The sequence below is a fragment of the Lutra lutra genome, chromosome 7 (genome assembly GCF_902655055.1).
Source record: "Lutra lutra chromosome 7, mLutLut1.2, whole genome shotgun sequence".
NCBI lineage: Eukaryota > Metazoa > Chordata > Mammalia > Carnivora > Mustelidae > Lutra > Lutra lutra.
This window is the reverse complement of record NC_062284.1, coordinates 118489479-118509108: the sequence shown is the minus strand read 5'-3', so window position 1 is coordinate 118509108 and position 19630 is coordinate 118489479.

The window sequence follows — 19630 nt, the reverse complement described above, 5'->3', positions numbered from 1 at the left end:
CTGGGGGTGGAGGGCCGTGGGTCCCTGCCGGGCGGTGAGTCAGCAGAGGCTGTGGCCCAGGGTCTGGGAGGTTTGACAGAGGGAACCAGCCTTGAGGACGCAGCTGCTTCTGCAACTCTGGAGCCTTATCCCCTTGGCCTGGGGCCGGTGCTGTGTCTAGCCCCAGGGATGCTTCAACATCCCCCCGGGGTTTCCTTAACGTTGTCTGCACGGGCGAGCAGTCCCAATCCCCCATTTGAGGGGACCCTCTGCCTCCTGCGGAGATCCTGGCTGAGTTCACAATCCTGTGTGTCAGCACTGACAGTCGACAAGCTCTGGTCTAGAAGAGGAGGGGAGAAATGCAGAAATGCCAATATCGGGGACTCAGGGAACTCAGGCTGGGAAATGGTGAGCAAGAAGGAGGTTCACCCCCAGAATAGGCTCCACCCTGCAGCCAGACTTCTGGGCTGCCCATGGCCCAGGCTCTTCTGGGGGGCCCTGGGGGATGAAATGGTGAACCAGCTGAGCCCAGGGACACAGGGAGGGTGAAGGTCCTGGGTCTCAGGAGCAAGAGCCCAAGGCCAGGCAGTGTGATGGTCGTGGGGTAGGGGGTGACTAAGCAGCTAGACAGGCTCCCCAAAGGCTGGGTTTGGGGGCCTAGGAAGTCCTCAGCAGGCCAATGCCCCATTCTCCACCCCCACTCCCATGCCGGCTGCACCCCGCAGGGAAATTGACCTGGACTTCCAGTGTGCGTGTGGACTTCTTAGACCTGGAGGGAAGAGACCCAGGCCTGAGGGAGATGTGGGAAGGGGAGTGGGGTTGACATGAGTGCTTGTTCCGGCTCTAGCCATCCTACCGATTGGTGACCAGATCCCAGGGGGCAGCTCCTTGACCCCGGGGCTGCAGGTGGCCCCCTCCCACGCCTGGACTCTGGGCCTCCGATCCAAATCTACTTGAGAAGCTACCAAGAGCTGCCTTAGCTTCTCTAGAAAATTGGAGAGAACAAAGAAGCAAACTTACCAGTTACCATGGAAACCACCCAAAATTTAAAAGACTAAAAAAAAAGTTTAATATCTCAAAAACCCTTTTGTTGGTTTTTAAAAAAAATCCTTTTAAAAACATGCACTCATATACAAATCCTATTGTATCACATTAGTCTGATGAGACAGGGCATGGGGATGAGAAAAGGATTCAGGATCTCAGGGGGCCATGTGGCACAGGGAGGCCCCAGAATTAGTTTTAGGGGTTTAAATTAAAAAATGAATAAACATTTGAAATGCAAAAGAACTAAATCCTCAATCTCCACTGCAGATTGAAAAAAAAACGTAAAAGCTTTTTGCTGGATTAAAAGGGAGAGATGATGTGAAGGTGGGGGAGGGGGGATGATGGAGCCCACTGGCCTCTGGGGTCCCGGGGAAGGCCAGGAACCACTGTTCCCTCCTGGGCTCAGTGGTCATTCCAACTCCACCCTGTCCCATTCCACCCTCCCCCCCCCGACCTGCAGGGCCTGAGAATTGAGGACCCAATATTTAAGAGAAGCAAGGCATCCCCAGCAACCCCATTGCATTCTGTTGGTGTTGGGGAGTGGGGACTGAGCTAACTTTCTACTTTGTGGAGGCCACTGAGCCATCGCCTAAATGCTGGATCCACTCCTGTGAGTACAGGTCTCGCCCCTCCCCCAAATGTCATGCTGGTCCTAGGGACGCTGCCCTAGTGGGTCCCTTGCTATGCTGTTCCCCACTGCTGGCAGGGTGAGTATGTGGAGCATGCTTGCTGCCCTCTCCTGGGAACAGCTCCCTGAGTGCCCACAGATAGCCACCAGCCTGATTCTCAGGCATGTGGCCTGTTGAGAGAGCAGTGCTGAGCCAAGACGATCCTGGATTAAGCTTTACCTAAAGCCCATTCCCCCCCAAACCCCCAACATTTCAGTTGTATGAACTGATACATTCCCTTTTGTGCTTAAGTCAGTTTGAGTTGGTTTTTCCATCATCTGTTCCTAAAAAAGTTCTACTTGGTATAGACTCTCAACCCCTCATCCTGGCATTAAAGCTCCTTGACATCTGTTCCTCTCCTCTCCTTTCTTCACCCCCCACCCCGCACTCACTGCTCTGTACTCCTCCGCTCAGCACACTGATCCAGTGGGTCCTTTGCAAACACAATACAGGCAATCGGCCCTCTAGGCTACTCGTAACACTCTTCCTACTGGTGAGCCTGCTCTACTTATCTAAGTACCAAGTATGTAGCAATACAATCTAAGCACTCAGCATCATCTAACTAGTACTTAGACATATAGGCAGATTAGATCTAGACTAATTGCTAAGTACTACTTGTCTCAGTATCTACTTATCTTCCAAGGCCCTTCTGCCTCTTCCAGGAAGCCTTCCTTGGAAGCTTCCCTGTGTGTCTTGTTGCCCCGACTGCTCCAAGTTTCTCCTCCGGTCTCCAGGAAATATCCTTGGCTCCCCAGGTGCTCCATGAATTCCAAGTATCAGCCCTTGGCTTAGTTTGGTAGCTTTCCTAAGACCTATTCTTATCCCACAGAACCAATCCAGCAATGGACTTGTGCCTGTGGATGCTTGTCCCCAGGCGGCAGCCCTGCCCTGCTCAGGAAGGAGATGAAATGATCGAGTCATAGTCCTTTCCTTGTTTGGCCACAATAGCCCCGGGAGGGGGAAGATTTTCAGCCACTTTCACAACAGGACCTTGGCTCCCAGCAGTTTAGTGACTTGTCTGGGGTCACACGTCCCTGCGCTAGCAGCCCTGGGCTGTCAAAACCAGGTCTTTTGATGCCATCCCACTGAGTTCCCCTGCTCATCCCTCTGATGAGAGACAGATCCGAATTTTACCAAGGGGTCCCAGGGGATGCGTGTGTGTGTCTCTCTTTGGCTCTGCTGAGCCAAGGGTGACGTGGCCAAAGCTCTGTCTTTGTGGATCCAGCAGGTTGCCTCCCACGTGGTTGTGTTTCCAGGTGCAGGCCAGTCTCATCCTGACCACGTGAAATCCCAGAGGTGTCGCTGAAGGATTGTGCCTCTCTAGATGAACGGCATAAATTCGTGGAAATGTTTTCAGAAGGGCGTTTTTCCTCTGCTGGTCTCCATTTCCTTGAAAAACACAGACTGGGAGGTAAAACAGTCTTTGCAGCTACAAGTGAGCAGAAACAGATTTCCTTCCACATCCCTAGATCTGACAGTTCTGTGTCCTCTGCCCCTCCTCCCAGCACTGCCCCCCAGGGAGGCCCAGTAGGACCAAACTCCAAGGATGGAGGGTGTCCCTCCCGAATCAAGGCACAGGGACTCCTGGGACTTTGGCTGCTTCTGTCTCCCCAACTGTTAAGGGACTTGACCTCCTGCCCTTTTGACTCTCTCCTTGACCATCAGACTGGGCCCAGTGCCCTCCAGGAAGCAAAGGTGGCACATTCCTGAAAGGCTGAGTGTTGTCAGGTCAACAGGGACGCTCAATCCTAACTGGAAAGAATGATCTGTGGGCTTGAACTATCCTTTCTTCTTACTTCCAGAACCTGAAATTTGCTCGTAAACAACACATTGTCAGATCCATTTTCAGCTCCTTGAAATTAAGCGCTCCGTTAGGAAGGTTTTGTGCGAACATCTCTAACTGCAGAGGGCAAGATGAGAAGAATTACTGCCTGTTTGTTTATGCTTTACACCGTATACTTGCAAACTGCTTTGAAATACATTTCATTTTCTGTCTAAGGTTTTTTTTTTTCCTCCCCAAGATCCTGGTGGTGGTGGGGTATGCATATTTCTGGTGATTCCTACGTATGGGTTGGAGGAAAACAGCAGTAAAGGAACCAGCCCTCAGGCAGCTGCAAGTTAGAGGTGGACTTGTGGGTCCATGCCAGGATGACGGGTGACGATCCCTCCCTTCCCTATGCTTGTGTAATAGACCCACAGCAAGGCCCTTGCTGTAGCCTCACAGGAGAGGAAATTTCTTCTCCCCCTTGGCTGTGAGGCTGACCCGGTGACTTTTATTTTTTTTGCCCAGTGGCAAGTAGACAAAAATGCCAGGAGCCAATTCTCAGCTCAGGCCAGAAGATACTGTGTGTGTTTCCGCTTGGCCTTCTGCCATCTCTTTGAGGACTTCCCCTGGTAGCTCCTGCCCCTTTGTCCTGGGCCCCAACCTGAACACATAGGGGTGGGCAGAATTGCTCCTGTCGACCTGCAGATGTGAATGAGAACATATGATGGCTGTTTCAATTCCTTGAATTCAGGGATGGTTTGTTATGTAGCATTTCATGCCTGTAGCTGACTGATACAAGTACTTACTAGAAATTTGGTAGATGGTAGGCGATGAGTCAGTGACCCCGTCCCTGGTACATTTATTTCCTACAAAGTTACTGAGCATCTGTGTTTTTGCTGGTCCCTGTGTTAGGTTTGGGGCTAGGGATACAGATCATGACAAAAATTAATAACATAATAATGATAATAGCTAGCATATATTAAGCCTTTACTAGGTTCTAGGTACCACGCTTCACTCTTCATGTCTATCCCCTTATTGAATTCCCATCATTCCTGTGAAGAGTAGAGGAAGCAGAGACTGTGAGTGGCAAGGACCCTGCCTCAGACCAGAGAGATGGGAAGATCCAACCCCTGCCCTCAGGAAACTCACAAAATGGTGGAGAAGGACGCATGAATGGTAAACACGCGTGCATCCCTGTCTGTGTGGCCGGACTGATGATTATTACGGTCCACATGTGGAATTGGTGGTGAGGCAGCAAAAGGCAGACTGGCAACTTTGGGGAGGAGAGTCTTCCTTGCTCTTCTCTTCAGGCAAAGCCTTTGTGCTGGAGGCTGTTAGGAAGTCAGGGGACAGTGAGCATGGGACCAACATGAAGGTGAACATGTCAGGAAACCCACAGATGCTTAGGAAAGCCACCCCGCCACCGGAGTTGTCAGTGCTTAAGACCAGGGTCCTATGGTTCTGGGTCCAGCTCTTCCACAGGCATGTTGTGTGACCTTGGCTTTACCTCCAGCCCTCTTTTGCCCCAGTCTTCTCACCTGTAAAATGGGCTGGAGGTTGCAGCTGGGTGATCTCGATGGTGGCTTCTGTTTCAGAGATGCAGGGAGCCCTGGATCCCTGCTTTGGAAGGAAAGTCTTTTGCTTTGCTCTTATCATTGGCAAGGGGGTAGGGGAGTGGTATCATCGGCAAGGGTGAGTGGGGAGGGAGGAGTAGACACATCCTCTCAGCTGTATGTTAAAAACAGCAGCCTCGCTGTGGTATTTGTTTGATTAGAGACCATGACGACTGTGTCCCTTTTTCTTGGGAACTGAACTGTAAGAGTGGGATTTTAGCACCAGCATATGCTGCGTGTGTCTCTTTTGTAGGAGCGGTGGTGGTGTTTGCAGGTTCTGTGGGTTTCACTTTTTTTTTTTTAAGATTTATTTATTTTAGAGAGAGAGCTAGAGAGCTAGTGTGCATGTGTGGGGCGGGTGGCGGGCACAGAGGGAGAGGGAAAGAGAGAATCCCAAGTAGACTCCCCAGTGAGCTGGGAGCCCAGCTGATACGGGGCTCCATCCCACGACCCTGGCATCATGACCTGAGCTGGAATCAAAAGTCTGATACTCAGTCGACTGAGCCACCCAGGCGCCCCTCTGGTTTAGCTTTTGGTAACAAGAGCGCCCATTTGTTGAGCAACTCTTACGAGCCAGGCACTTGCGTTTTCTCAATCAATCCTCATAATTGCCCTGAAAGGTAGGATTTCTCTACTTATAAAAGAGACAACTGAGCCCTCTTCGGGTTGGATCTACCATGATTTTTTCTGTTGCGTCTCCTCCTAGCTTCCCCTTTGGGGAGAGCAAGATGTTTTCCATGGCTGTGTGATTTCGGACAAGTTCTGAGTGTTTCTGAGCCTTAGTTACCTTATCTATAAAATGGGCATAAGAAGCCCTTCCTCGCAAGTTTATGGTGAGGATCACACTGAGAAATGTAAATGTCTGGGACATAGAAGTTGATGTGGGAAATGAAGGCAAAAGAAAAATTGTTGAATTTCCTTACTACCTAGAGTCCATTGACGACAAGTCCTTGAAACAGGCAGAGGGACATTCCTCTCTAGATTCAACAGCCTTGATGTTGACACTTTGTTAAGGGCAAAAGGTAATCCTAACCAGAAACCCCCCTCCCTGTCCCCTAGGATCCTGTAAGTCTACTTTAACATATAAAAATTCCTTCAGAAAATTCCTTTATCTCTAAACCCTCCAAGATACATGCTGGCAATCATCCCCCAAGCATATGACCCACCGATACACATCTGAAGGGTCTCATGACTCAGGTTTTATTAGGCAGTACTAAATGACCTTTTCCCAACAATAGCTAGCCCCCTCAAGGTCCTGGAAACCTTGCTTCCAAAATTCCTTAGAGACTTAGGCTACCCCTAACCCACTCCCAACTTGAAAGTATATAATGGGCCACTCCTCATGACCGCAGTGCAGCTCTTTCTGCCCATGGGTGCTGTCCCCGGGGTTTAATATAATCATCTGTTTGCATCAAAGATATCTCAAGGTTTGAAGCCATTGACTTCAAACTCTAACCTCTTTTCCTACCTCAGAAGTCATTTGGTAAACGTAATTCTTTATTTAATACATAGCAATTATGTATCTACTTGAAATACATTAGTCAGTCCTTCTCTCCAGATGAAATGATTCTAATTCCACTTTCCCTCCCCAGAATTCTTGATTTTGTTTTCACAGTTACTCACTTTGTCCAATTCATTTCAAGCTACCGAATCACAGGACATTGAAGATTGAAATCACCCAATGGCTGCCAGTCCAGTTGGTTTTAATCTTATTTTTTTGTGAATCTAACCAGAAAACATTATTTCCTAACAAAGCCTTGTGGGGAAGGCCCATGAACAAAACAGAGAAGAGCAGCGTTGCTCTGAGTGAGGTGGGAATGGTGGGTGGTGAAGGCCCAAGGTCCTGTCCGATGGGGGTCCCTCCTCCCTCAAGGGGGGGCCTCTTGGTGCCTCTGAGACCCCTTGCCTGGGGCTTTTACCTTGCAGTCGTGACCCACCGGTTACCATGAAATCAACATAGCAGTGGCCACTTCCGCCGTGTAGAGCAGGAAATGTCGGGAGTGCCTAGGACACGGTCAGGGTGAGAGCCCGTTGTGTCCCAGTTCCATAAACACCTGTTTCTTGCTGTAATTTGCCATTCAAAAGGTTGGAAAGCTACTGCTACTCAGTTCAGTCTTTTCATTCCACATTTGGGGAAAAAGAGCCCAGAAGAGGGAAGTGAACACAAGCAGGGGAAGTGAGAGAGGGAGAAGCAGGATTCCTGCTGAGCAGGGAGGCCGAGGTGGGGCTCTATCCCAGATCCCCGGGATCATGCTCTGATCTTAAGACAGACGCTTAACAACTGAGCCACCCAGGCACCCCTGCCCTGGGTCTTTCTAACGGGCCATGCACTGGGCTAGTTCAGAGCTGCCGAGCACTCGCTCTCTATGCTGGTACTGCGCTCAGTGGCTCAGACAGGGAGAAACTGCATCCCCACTGCCCAGGACAATATTCCTGTCCCCATCACCATGCAGAAGGGAGGAGCCTGGGGCACACAGAGAAGGTGCAGGCAGGAGAGAGAGCCTGATTCAGCCCCAGGGTGTGGCCCCTGAGCCTGCTGTCTGGGAGTAAGGAGGGATCATGGGGAACCCCAGGCTGGCTGGAGAGGTCAGATCCAGGTGCAGGGAACCCTGCCCCGGACTACAAGCAGGCTCCTGCCACACACCCTACAGTGTGTTGGTGGAGCTCGGGAGGAAGTGGGATCCCATGGGGGAAGCAGTTCCCAATGGCTTCTGCCAGGTGGGCTTGCTGTCCTCAGGCTGGAGCAGGGCCTGCACCCCAGCACCCTTGGTTCCACTCCAGAAACCTTTGGGAAGGCAAGAGAGCAAGGGTGACCCTGTTAAAGGGACAACCTTGAACCACTTTTAGGTTCAATTATATGTAACATATACCTAATAGATACTTAGTACCTTTGCCCAAGCAAATTAGCTATCCTAGACCTCCCAAGTGCTCGTGCCTGACACGGAAGCAGAAGGCAACAGGCCTGCTCTAAAGCAAATTTTGATTTTTGTTTCTCTTTTTAATATTCATTTATGAGACACACCCTTGCAACACTACTGTCCTCTTTGCCCCTATTGTCTAAGTGTTCCAGTCCCTCTCTGTGTCTCCTTTTGTCTCAGTGTGTGTCACCCCACCCCACCCCTGTGGATGCCCCAGTCTTTCTCTGTCTCTCTGTCTCTGGGTCACTGTCTCTTCCTTTTTCTCTCCAATGTTTTCCCTCCTTTTTCACTAACAGGAACAGGGATGGATGGCTGCTTGGAATTCCCGGTTGCTACCCGTTAGCCAAATGCACCAATAGACTAATTATGGGGGTAGAGAGGGAAGAGGCTTTCTTGTGCAAATTTCAGGGCAAAGCCTTCTCCCCTCTCCATCCTTAAAGGAGGGGAGCCATTGGTAGTAGCTGCTTTCTCCATGGGAATCATAAACAAAGTGCTGTTAACCACTGGAGGGCTTTTGAGCCTCTATTGCCCTGTTCTGGAACACTGTCCAATTCCAAAGAGAACCAAAACGAAAGTATCCACACTGGACAGGACAGGGTTTTGCAGTGACCTTAACACTACGATATGAAACAATTTACCCCCAGCCTTCCCAGGATCCTCTCAGCAGCTCTGCGAGAGAGGCTGATACTGTCCCCACTTTATGGATGGGGAAACTGAGGGCCAGAGGGGTAAGTGAAGTGACCACCAGAGGCCACACAGCTGGGTCACAGCAGTCAAGATTCAAGTCCCCCAGTCTGGGGAGGATCCCCAATCTGAGGTTTCTCTCTCCTTCTCTTTTTTAAAGATTTTGTTTATTTTATTTGAGAGAGCGAGAGCGAGAGAGAGAGAGAGAGAGCATGAGCAGCAGGGAGGGGCAGAGGGAGAGGGAGAAGCAGGCTCTCCAATGAGCAGGGAGACCAATGATCCTGACCTGAGCCAAAGGTAGACGCTGATCAGACTGAGGCACCCAGGAGCTCCCCAGCCCCCCAATCTGAGGTCTCTTGACTCCAAACCCCAATGCTAATTCCCCGAGGCCTGTTGAGATGGAAACTTCAGGAAAATGTTGGCAGTGAGAACAAGAGAAGCAGGATGCAGGTTGCTTAGAATTTTGACCGTCTGTTTCCCCCATATTGAGCTCTTCTATTTCTCTGGGCTAAAGAGGGAAAGCTTTCCCATGAACAAAAGTTGGATTGCTCGCTGCAGGCGCCTCCCCTCCCTTGGTGGTGGAGGGGGAAGTTTCCCAAAGCAGGAGGGAAAGGGAGCAGGTGGTGGGTAAGTTCCTTGTGCTGTCCCAGAATCCCATGGGGCTAGAAAGGGGCCTGTGGCCCCTGGAGAGAGCTTTAGCTGGCATGCCTGACAGGTCCCCATGGCTGCACCCAGATGCTAATTTCCCTCTGTCATCCCAGCCTTCTAACGAAGTTGGGTTAAGGGCTTCTGTCTGATCTGGAATGGGCAAAAGGTTTAAAGGGGAACCGGGAAGGGATGGTGAAAAGGGAGCAGCATCCCACCCCCCAGAGCTGCTTGTGGGAGCGTGGTGACCAAGGAGAGCATCCTAAAGGGAGTCCAAGAGGACCTCAACAATTGTAGGGACTGGGTGACCCAGCCCTCACCCCACCCCACGGACACTCTCCCTTCACTGCCAGCTTTGAAGGGTCAGGGTGAGTTTTCATATAAGGAGCTGAAGCTTGTGGGCTCAGCCTGTTATAGTAGGGGGTTGGAGGCACTAGTCCATTGTTCTCCATTCTGGGGATCTACCAGTGGTTTAGGAAGCAAGTCTGCCTTGTCCAGCCTCCTTGGAAGGATGCACGGTGCACAGCTTTGGGGAGCACCATTCCCATTGTGCAGTGCACAACCTACACTCTGGTATGAGGCAACTTAGTCAGGGAAGGGACCCAGATTTTGACTGTGCTCTGGGCCCTGAAAATGTTGTAGCTGGTATGCCTCTTCATATCACCCCATGAAACGTGCCTGTTGGTGCCTCTTGTGCTTTGTCACACCTATTTTACAGATGGACAAACTGAGACACAGAGAGGTGACAAGACTTGCACAAACTTAACCAGCCTGTAAGCCACAGAGCAGGGCTCCTCTCTCATGGAACTCCATTAGACAGAGTTCATTTCACTGGGGTGGTGACCCTGTTGCTGTGGCTGTACACCTGCTGGGCCCAGCGGTGGACAGGTGACAAGGCCACAGACCTGAGTGGCCTTTCCCTCTAGCTCTTAGAGGACAGGGATTTGGAGGATCTGCTCAGTCTCTGGGAAAATGTCCAGCCTTTGACAAAGCAATGAAAACGGCCTGCAGTCCACCCACTCTGTTTCTTTCTTGTTCTGGAAGATGAATGAGAGGGAAATGGGGGAGAAACAAAGATGAACAAATGTCATGGATAGTCAACAGTACCTCCCTCATCAGTCTGAGCAAGGCAAGGAGGACACAGGAGAATGTCAGGAAGGAACAGCCCCCAACCCAGGTGTGGCTCTGTCCACAGCACTGGCCACAGCACTGGCCACAGCTCTGGCCACAGCTCTCTGAGCAACGCTGAAAACAAAGAATGCAAGGCAAGCTGGCTTCCACCGCCTAGAACAAAGTGAGGCTGTTGTATCTTAGTCATTGCTAATTTCTAGCAAATAACCAGCCTTGGGACCAGGACTGCTTGTAAAGATCCCAGCTGCTTCAAGCTGGAGGTAACTTATTCAAAGGGAAATACGGACCACATCTGTTGCGGTGATGAGGAGACCTTGGGAGCCTCTAGCAAGCTCGTAATGCCTGAGCCGGAATCTCAGATGCACCTGCCATGGGCTCGGGGCTCTCCCCAGCATGGTTTTCATTCCTTTGGAGTGGTTTGTAGAAGGATGCTCAGAAGGGTTTATGCGAGCTTGGGAAGGTGTGTGCGGGTTTTTAAAAAACTAATAAAGTTCTCTACTATTCCCAGGGCTGAGCACATCTAGGGGGAGTCATGGGCAGGAGGAAATTGCACATGGTTTTTTTCAGCCTGAGAGGGAGGCTATTGGAAACAGGTACCCGAGGAGAGGAAACGCTCTGTTAGCCCAGAATTCTGAGGTGGTGGCTGGATTCACACATAACATGCCAGCAGCTGAAAGCAAGGAGGGAGTTTCCGGTTCTAGCCTAGCATGAGTCTTGGGGCTGGAAACCCCATGGGGGTAGGAGGAGAGAAGAACAAGGACATAATGTCATTGCTTTCTCGACCTCAGCTTCCTTCTCTGTAAAATGAGACATGGGAGGCCAGACTAGAATGGTCTCTTCCAGCTTGGACATTCTCGATTAGGAACCTAGAGAAAAGGGACAGGCAGGAAGAGGTCATTCAGTAATATGTGTACATTACTCTACCGTTTATGAGGCTCTTTAAATACACTGTCCATTTCTTTATCATCACAGCAGACATACAGAGAAGGACATAAATGTAAATGTCATGAATCATCGTAATTGTAGTACCTGTAAAGCAAAAACTTGTGTAACAGCCCAACTCAAGACAGAACGAATAGTACGATGATGCCAGGATCCCCCAGTGGCCTTTCTCACTCACATCCCTTCCCACGTCCTACAGGCACTCACTGCTTTGCTTTTATGATGATCGTTTCCTTCTTCATTTTAGTTTGCCATCATGTATGCATCCCTAAATAATAAAGTTGAGTCTTGGCTGGCTTGGACTCATACAGTCTATGTTGTCTGTGTCGGCTTCTTTTGCTCAAAATCAGGATTGTAACATTTGTCTGTTTATCCAGATGAAGAAATGGAGGCCCACAGAAGTTAGGCGACACAACAGAGGTCACATGACTGGTCATGGGAAAGCGGGGCAGGAAGCCACACTGCCTGGCTAATCCACTACCCAGAGCAGTTCGCTGGGGTTGGTGACTTCCATTTCCAGCAAAATGGCGGACTAAGGAACCCGAGGACGAGAGAGATGGCCCATATGGCTGAGCTGAGGGCACAGGCCCAGAGAAGAAGCATGTGTCCCCTTTTCTTCTGAGGTAGGGTACTGTGCCTGGAATCATTCTTTCGTCAAGAGTATAAAGGATGAGAGAGAAGAAATTCTTCTAAAGGAAGAGGGCATGCTAGTAGGCCAGATAGCCAACAATGACTCGTCTTCTCATTCATGCTTTCCTCAAGGTAGGTCAGCCATTTTGAATTTCTCCTGCTTCACTTCTTAATATATGAGTTAGGACAAGGTATCAGAATAAACCCCTGAGTACCCATGGTCCACCCTCATCTCTCATTTCAATAGTGAGCAGACTAAAGTGATGGAAATATTGCTTTTCTGAATTTCTTCTTCAGGAGAGCCTGGAGTCTTGTCAGAGGCTGTTGCTCCAGAGGCTGCGGCTCCAGAGGCACAAACATAACATAAAATCACAGCACTTTACAGCAGCTTGATGCCCCAAGGACTAATTTTCCCAGTCCTGCCTGGGGCTTTCATGTTACTCTTGCTTTCTCTCAGCCCCTTGACCTCATGCCAGAGACCTCTAGAGTCTTGAAAAACACCCTCATATAGTTTCCAGAAGTTGTGCAGAATGGTTTCCTCATCTTGTCTTCAGTGGGGCTCCTGGCAAGTCAGTTAGGGCCTAGTGTGCGGAGAGACTCTGGATTTTTGGAAGGTATTAGCAGCTGGGATGAGACTTGGGGAAGGGGGATTCTTGGCTGGAGAGGAGAGATGGTGAGGAAGGAGGAAGGAACAGCTGAAGAAATTGGGCTGGTGGAGACCGGGGCATGGGATTGAGGGCAAGACCCCACACAGGAAGCTTAGGAGTCACAGTGTAGGGGGTCCAGGTGCTTGTGGAGGAGGCCATGTAGCAAGGACAAGGGCCTGGACAGTCCCCGTGCTGGCTCAGGTACTCTGGGAGTGCTGAGGGCACATCGCCCCCGCCCCCCCATCACCTCGACCAGAACCCCTCACCTTGGTCTGAGGATCAAGCCCTGGGTGGCATTCTGGCGGGAGCCCTCGAGATGAGCCCAGCACTGCTCCAAGGATGTCCGTGTGTTAACTCACTTGGGACTTATAGGACCCCACACGTTTTATTGGCATCATGACTTGATGGCAATGATTTTTTTTGACAAATAGGAAAACTGAGGCACAGTGAGGTTATATGACATGCTTGAAGCCCCCCAGTGGTGGAACCAAAATTGGAACCCTGCTGTCTGGCTTAATTTCTCTTCCTCTTTCTCTTCTTCCCTCCCTCCCTCCCTCCCTCCCTCCCTCTTTTCCTTCCTTCCTTCCTTCCTTCCTTCCTTCCTTCCTTCCTTCATTTCTTCTCTCTCTCTCTCTTTCTAAGGCTAGAAAGATGAAGGGATGGGATTGGGCGACTCCCAAGGTCCTTCCCCGATCCCATCATTGGAATGGATGATAGTCTTCTCTGCTCACTTAACAGCAGACGCTCTGGGGTCACACAGGGCAACAGAACCAACCTTACGAAAAACAAGCGGCTTTGTAAAAAGATGAGGCTGTCAGGCTAACCCAATTTCCTTCCTTGAGATCATGAGATTATGAGCGAACTGCGGGGCCAGGGGCACACTGCGGTTTGTGGAGGGCGGCCGGGAGCCCTCCACTGTACTCGGGGTCTCAGAACAGGTCACACGCTGCCTGGGACTGCTGATGCTGGGAGAGCTGGCCCCGTCGCTTCCACCCACCCCACCCGCTGCCCTCTGCCTGGGGCCCCTCTGGGACTTGGCATCCAAAGTGCCGGGGCAGGGGGATGAAGCCTCTCATGCTTTCCCCCTAGGGTAACACCGGGCTGTCATGAAGCGTCCCCTGCCCCACAGCGGTGAGAACCCAGCGCTTCATTGGCCTGCCTTGGCCCCGGAGCTTGCAGAAGCGGAAAAGCCAAGCCAAGCCCTGGAGATCGGCACCCAAGGACCGCCCGGTCATCCCTGAAACACGCAAGGCTGTGATCGGGGGAAATTTGGGTCCAGCTCTGGGGGAAGCTCTGAGGGGCAGAACCAGGGGCTTGCGAAGGCACCCTTCCCCGGACAGAGGCCGAAACCCAGACTAGGAGTGACATGGTCCCGTCCACACAGCGAGCCATGGCAGAGCTAAGATTCCAACGGGATCTCTCAGGGTCAAGCCCAGGCTTGGTGCCCTTAACCTTGCTGCCCCAGCGGCAAAGCTGAGACACGTGAGACCAGAAGACCTGAAAAGGAGCTTGCCCCGCTCTCTGGGGAACTCGCCCACAGGGGCGACTGAGCAGCACAGCATCCTCTGAGGTCTCGGGGCTCTGGCATCCAGAACCCGAGAGCCCGGTGGGTAGACTGGCCGGCAGCTCTGAGTCTGCAGGCCAGGAGAGAGACACAGCTGCCCCAGCTACTGGGGTACCTGCCTTGTGCTTAAGGTGACATGTAGTAGGTGGAGAAGCCAGGGTTGCAAAGCCAGATAGCCTGGCTCCCAGGTCCAGCACCCCACTGTTGCGCCCAGGTCAACCTTCCCTCCTCCTTTCTGGGGTGACTTCATTCAGCATTCCTGTTCAGAAGCACACCCTCCCCCCATTCCATGAGGTCCCTGTTCAAGTGCCCTGCTCAGAGTAGGCCAGCTGAACTCTCTGGTGCTTGACTCTTAGGCTGAGTGACACAGGGCCCTTGGGTCACCCTCCCAGTGGTCACCCCAATAAGCCCATTTCTGCCAGAGTGCTCTGGAACCACTGTTGCTTCTCCAGCTTTTCCTTCACCACTGCTCACTGTCTGGCTTCCTCCCAGTAAGTGGGTTTTCTCCCTGTTAGTTAGCCGGAATTAGTTTCTGGAATGCAGCCACTTCGTGGATACAGTCCTCCAGAAATGATTTTCTTTTCGTGTCATATGCATTTGGTAGCCACCACACATGTGCCCAAACAGGCCTGGATTCAAAGGTGGGCTCTACCATGTACTAGCTGTTATGATTCTGGGGAAGTGACCTCACTTCTCTATCTGATCTTCTCCTCTTTCATCTGAGAAATGAGGATATTACCTTGTGGTACAATTATAAAGGTGATATTCCAGGAAGAGGAGAGAGCAGGTGCAAAGAATTGGAAGCAACTCTTTGCCCGTGACCACAGTGGTGGGTTGCATTAATGGTCCCGATTCTTTTTTTTTTTTCTTTTTAAAGATTTTATTTATTCATTTGACACAGAGAGAGAGAGGTCACAAGCAGACAGAGAGGCAGGCAGAGTGAGCAGGGGAGGCAGGCTCCCTGCCGAGCAGAGAACCTGATGGGGGCCTCGATCCCAGGACCCCAAAACCATGACCTGAGCCGAAGGCAGAAGCCCAACACACTGAATCACCCAGGTGCCCAATGGTCCCGATTCTTGACTCCTCCCTGTGTCCGTGCCCTTTGCTGTGTGACATTACAGTGCCCTCCTTATTGTGGATGGAAGGTCCTTCCCTACCTCTTCACTCTGGCTTCAGCCATGTGCATTGGCCAATGGATGACCACAGACAGGGCTCAAGAAGACCCCTGAGATGGGCTTCCAGAAATGAGTTTGCTCTCTTATGCTGTTCCCATGGTCTGCAGATGGGCAGACCCAGGCTTGCCCCCTAGTTGCAGGAGGAAGATGAGAGACACATGCCACACAGCCATCCCTAACTGAGCCCATCCCGGATCAGCTGAGCCCTGGCCAACTGCAGATTCACAAGTCAGCTCAGCTGAGACCAGCAGAGCAGGTCAAGTTCAGCCTGGATCAGCCAACCTCTCTGTGAATCATCACAGACATGTGAGAAATAATACATTTCATTGTTATTTTAAGTCACGGAGATTTGGGATATGTTGTTATGGGGCAATAATTGACTCATAAACGGGTACTCGGAAGTAGGGTGCTGCCATGACCAAACTTAAAATAGGCAGCATTGGTTTCGGGGTCTGGGAAGGGGGGATGAGCAAACTATTACAGAACAATAGTAAGGAAACTGGTATGGGAGGCTGGAAAATGGCAACCCATGTTAGGCAATGTGGAGTTGCTTGGTCAAACTGTTGTCTATAGTAACTTAGGAAATAACAAGTGTATCTAATGAACCCTTGGACTTGGGCAAAGAGATTTCCAGGCACTAGATCGAAAGCATCAGTTGGCTTTTATGGCTGTGTTTGTTAAGGTACTAAAAAAAGAGGTGAGCTCAGAAAATAACTGGTCAGTTTGCAAATAGAAGGACTATAGAGAAGTTAGAATCTATTCTGTTGACATGGGTTTGGCACAATAAGTAGAATGGAAGCAAAGACATAGGGAACCCACAAAGTATTAAGAAAACAGTGATATTGACAAAAGGACTACCAGCTTGATTTAAAAGAGAAACTGTTCAAAATGTAAACAGATCTCAGGGTGGGAAGCAACTTGATTGTTTCAAGGATGTATTTTACAGTGCCTTCAGAAGTGACCCAGGAAGGTACCAGAAGCTCCAGAGGCTGGAGCTGGAGCCATGGAGAGCCATGCAGATGGGCCCCTCTCCCAGAAGCAGATCTGGGGCACAATCGGGGAATGTTATCCACCCTCAGGGTCTGGTTAACAAGAGACATTTTCCCAGCAGGAGTTCAGAATTGCCAGGGACTGACGGGACAGCTATGGCCCTCCTTCTTTCCCTGTTTGAATGGTAGTGTTGATTGCAGCCGTCCTGTTCCTAGGTCACCACACATATTGGAGGTGTGGGAAACGGATACTTGTCCATCGGTGTCTGAAGCAAGAGGAGCTACATCTGGGCTTGACACAGAGCACGAGTGAGTAGACTTCGAGCTTGCTGCCATCAGCTGTTTCGGATTCTTGCTAGGGTAGTTTCGGGGAAGTTATTCAGGGAAGGACCTAAAAACCTGGGCTCGTCAGAGGGTAATGTGGTAGATTTGACTGCATTAAGGGATTTAATACTTTACCCTTCCCTGGTGTCCTTTATCATGCAACATAGCAACATGGTCCTATTGTGGGCAGGGGGCACTTCCCCATTCCTGACTCTGGGCTCAGCCCTGGGACTTGCTTCAGACCACAGGATGTGAGCAGAGAACAAAAGCAGAGCCTTGACCAGTGCTTCCCAGCAGGGGCTCGTCCCCTTCACCTCTGACAATGGCGCTAGGAGGACACGCTCAGGCTAGCCCAGCGATCTGTGGGGGCGGATGAAAGACACACGCAGTGAGTCCAGCCAGCTTCAGCCTTCCTGGTCCCTTCAGGACCCATAGAACCCCTCAGCCTACGCAGTCTAAATCAGTTAATCCTGGCCACTCCACTTGCGTGGACAATAATCCTTGCTGTTTTTTTTTTTTTTTTTAAGATTTTATTTATTTATTTGACAGAGAGAAATCACAAGTAGGCAGAGAGGCAGGCGGAGAGAGAGGAGGAAGCAGGCTCCCTGCTGAGCAGAAAGCCCGATGTGGGGCTCGAACCCAGGACCTGGGATCATGACCTGAGCCGAAGGCAGCGGCTTAACCCACTGAGCCACCCAGGCGCCCCAATCCTTGCTGTTTTAAGTCACAGAATTTTGAAGTGATTTTTTATGCAATAGTAGCTGATCTAACACAGCTACAAAGCGGAGTTTTTCTCCATGGGAAGCTGCTAGTCATGGATGAAGATGGAATGAACCCTTTCTCTCTCTCTCTCTTTTTAAAAAAGATTTTATTTATTCATTTGACAGACAGAGATCACAAGTAGGCAGAGAGGCAGGCAGAGAGAGAAGGGGAAGCAGGCTCCCTGCTAAGCAGAGAGCCCGATGAGGGGTTCAATCCCACGTCCCTGAGATCATGACCTGAGCTGAAGGCAGAGGCTTAACCCACTGAGCCACCCAGGTGCCCTTGAACCTTTTCTCTTCCGAGATCAGACGAGAACAGGCGCGTTCAGGGTGGTATGGCCGTAGACTGAACCCTTTCTCTTATTGTAAGAATTCTACTACCAATTACGACAGCAACAACAACAAAAGCCCCTCCTTATTGAACCCTTATTGCCAGGCCTTGTGAGAAGAGCCACATCGGTATCAGCTCGTTGAATTGAATTCTTACATCGACCCTAAGGGGTGGGTGTGGTTATTCCTGGTTTACAGATGAAAAATAGTGAGGCTCAGAGAGGTTAAGAAACCAGATCTAGGTCACACAGCTAATTTGTAGCCGAGCTGGGCTTCAACCCCAAGCCAGCCTAACTCCAAAACCTGCCTTCAGAGAGTTTTCTGTCCTACTTCTGACTATTTATGGTGTGACCATATTCAGTATAATCTCAAAGAGAAAAAAAAATACCTTGTAAAAAGAACAAAAACAACAATGACCTTATTCTGAGTATCGCAGTAACTTTTTTTGTGTATGTACTTAGCCGTACTATAATTAGTTGGTTTGTATGAGATGATTAAAAAGGGGCCGAAGATAAAAGGTTTCTTTTTAACCCTCTTCCTGTGCAAGAAGTTGATGTTTGCTTTTCTCGCATTTGTTCTATGTGTGAAACAATGTTGTCCAACAATGAGCAGGAATTTTATTTTGCTGAGTTGTTCTAACAACAACGACAATGACAACAACAATAACAACACAAAAACAACAACTAAAAGCAGGCACAGGTGTCGTAATCACTCGGGATGGCTTCTTCCTTGGGAATGAGTGACTCAATTCTTCGGGCTGCCTTGGGGCTCACACAGCACTTGCTGGGTCTGTTTTCCCGACAGAAAATGCTAGAAGGAAAAAAAAAAAAAAGAAAATGCTAGAAGAAATTCTGTCGACAGGTGTTGGAGCACTGACGTGAAAGGGGGACACTCGGATTCCGCTGCAGGAGAAACTGCAGGAGGCTGCCACCACCCCTGGGACCGGGAACAGCGGGAAGAGTTCAGAACCTTGCGGCTAGGAGTGGGGCCCCAATGGATTGGCATTCCGTCTTCTGTGAAGTGGCCCTGCTGGGCCCATGCTGGTGCCCCTGAGGGGGGCACAGGGTATTTATGACATGCCAAAGACATCAAGGAACACAGATGGCTGGTTGGGGGATGGCAGCTCCTTTGTTCTATACATAAAGAGGAGACCCAAGGAGAAGGAATGATGCCAGGAAGAAAATGGGGCTTATACTGGGCATCAGAAGATGATCAGGATTTGGATATTTTTAAAAGAAAGCTAAGGAAGGAGTCACTTAGCCAAAGTTACCAGGAAGAGGATGGGGCAGGGTAGGGACAGAACACAGATCCCGGTGTGTGCACTTCTGACTACCCGGTACTGTCTTGGGGAATGACCCCCCTGAGGAAGGTCTGTCCTGCCGCTGGCACAATGTCTATGAGCACCTGCAGCCCTGGGTGGGAGATGGGGGATGGCAGGTGACAGTGGCCTTCTTCCTGAGTGGTGGTCAGAGGGGCTGGTGGTCACAAGCATGGACTCTAGCAGGTGGCTTGGGACCTAATCCTCGCTGGGCCACTCATGATCCTTGCGACCTCAGGCAAGTCGCTTAACCTCTTTTATTTTTAAACTTTCCATTTTGAGAGACTTAGATTTACAGAAGATCTGCCAAGAGAGTTCCCGTACCCCCTTCATCCAGCTTTCCCTGATGTTGGCTCTTCTGTTACTGTGGTACGTTCCTCACAGGTAAGAAATTAACACTGGCACATCACAGTTTACCTGACCCAGACATTATCTGCGTTTCCAGTTTTTCCACCAGTGTTCTCGTCCTGTTCTGGGATCTAATGCGGGTACAATACTGCACT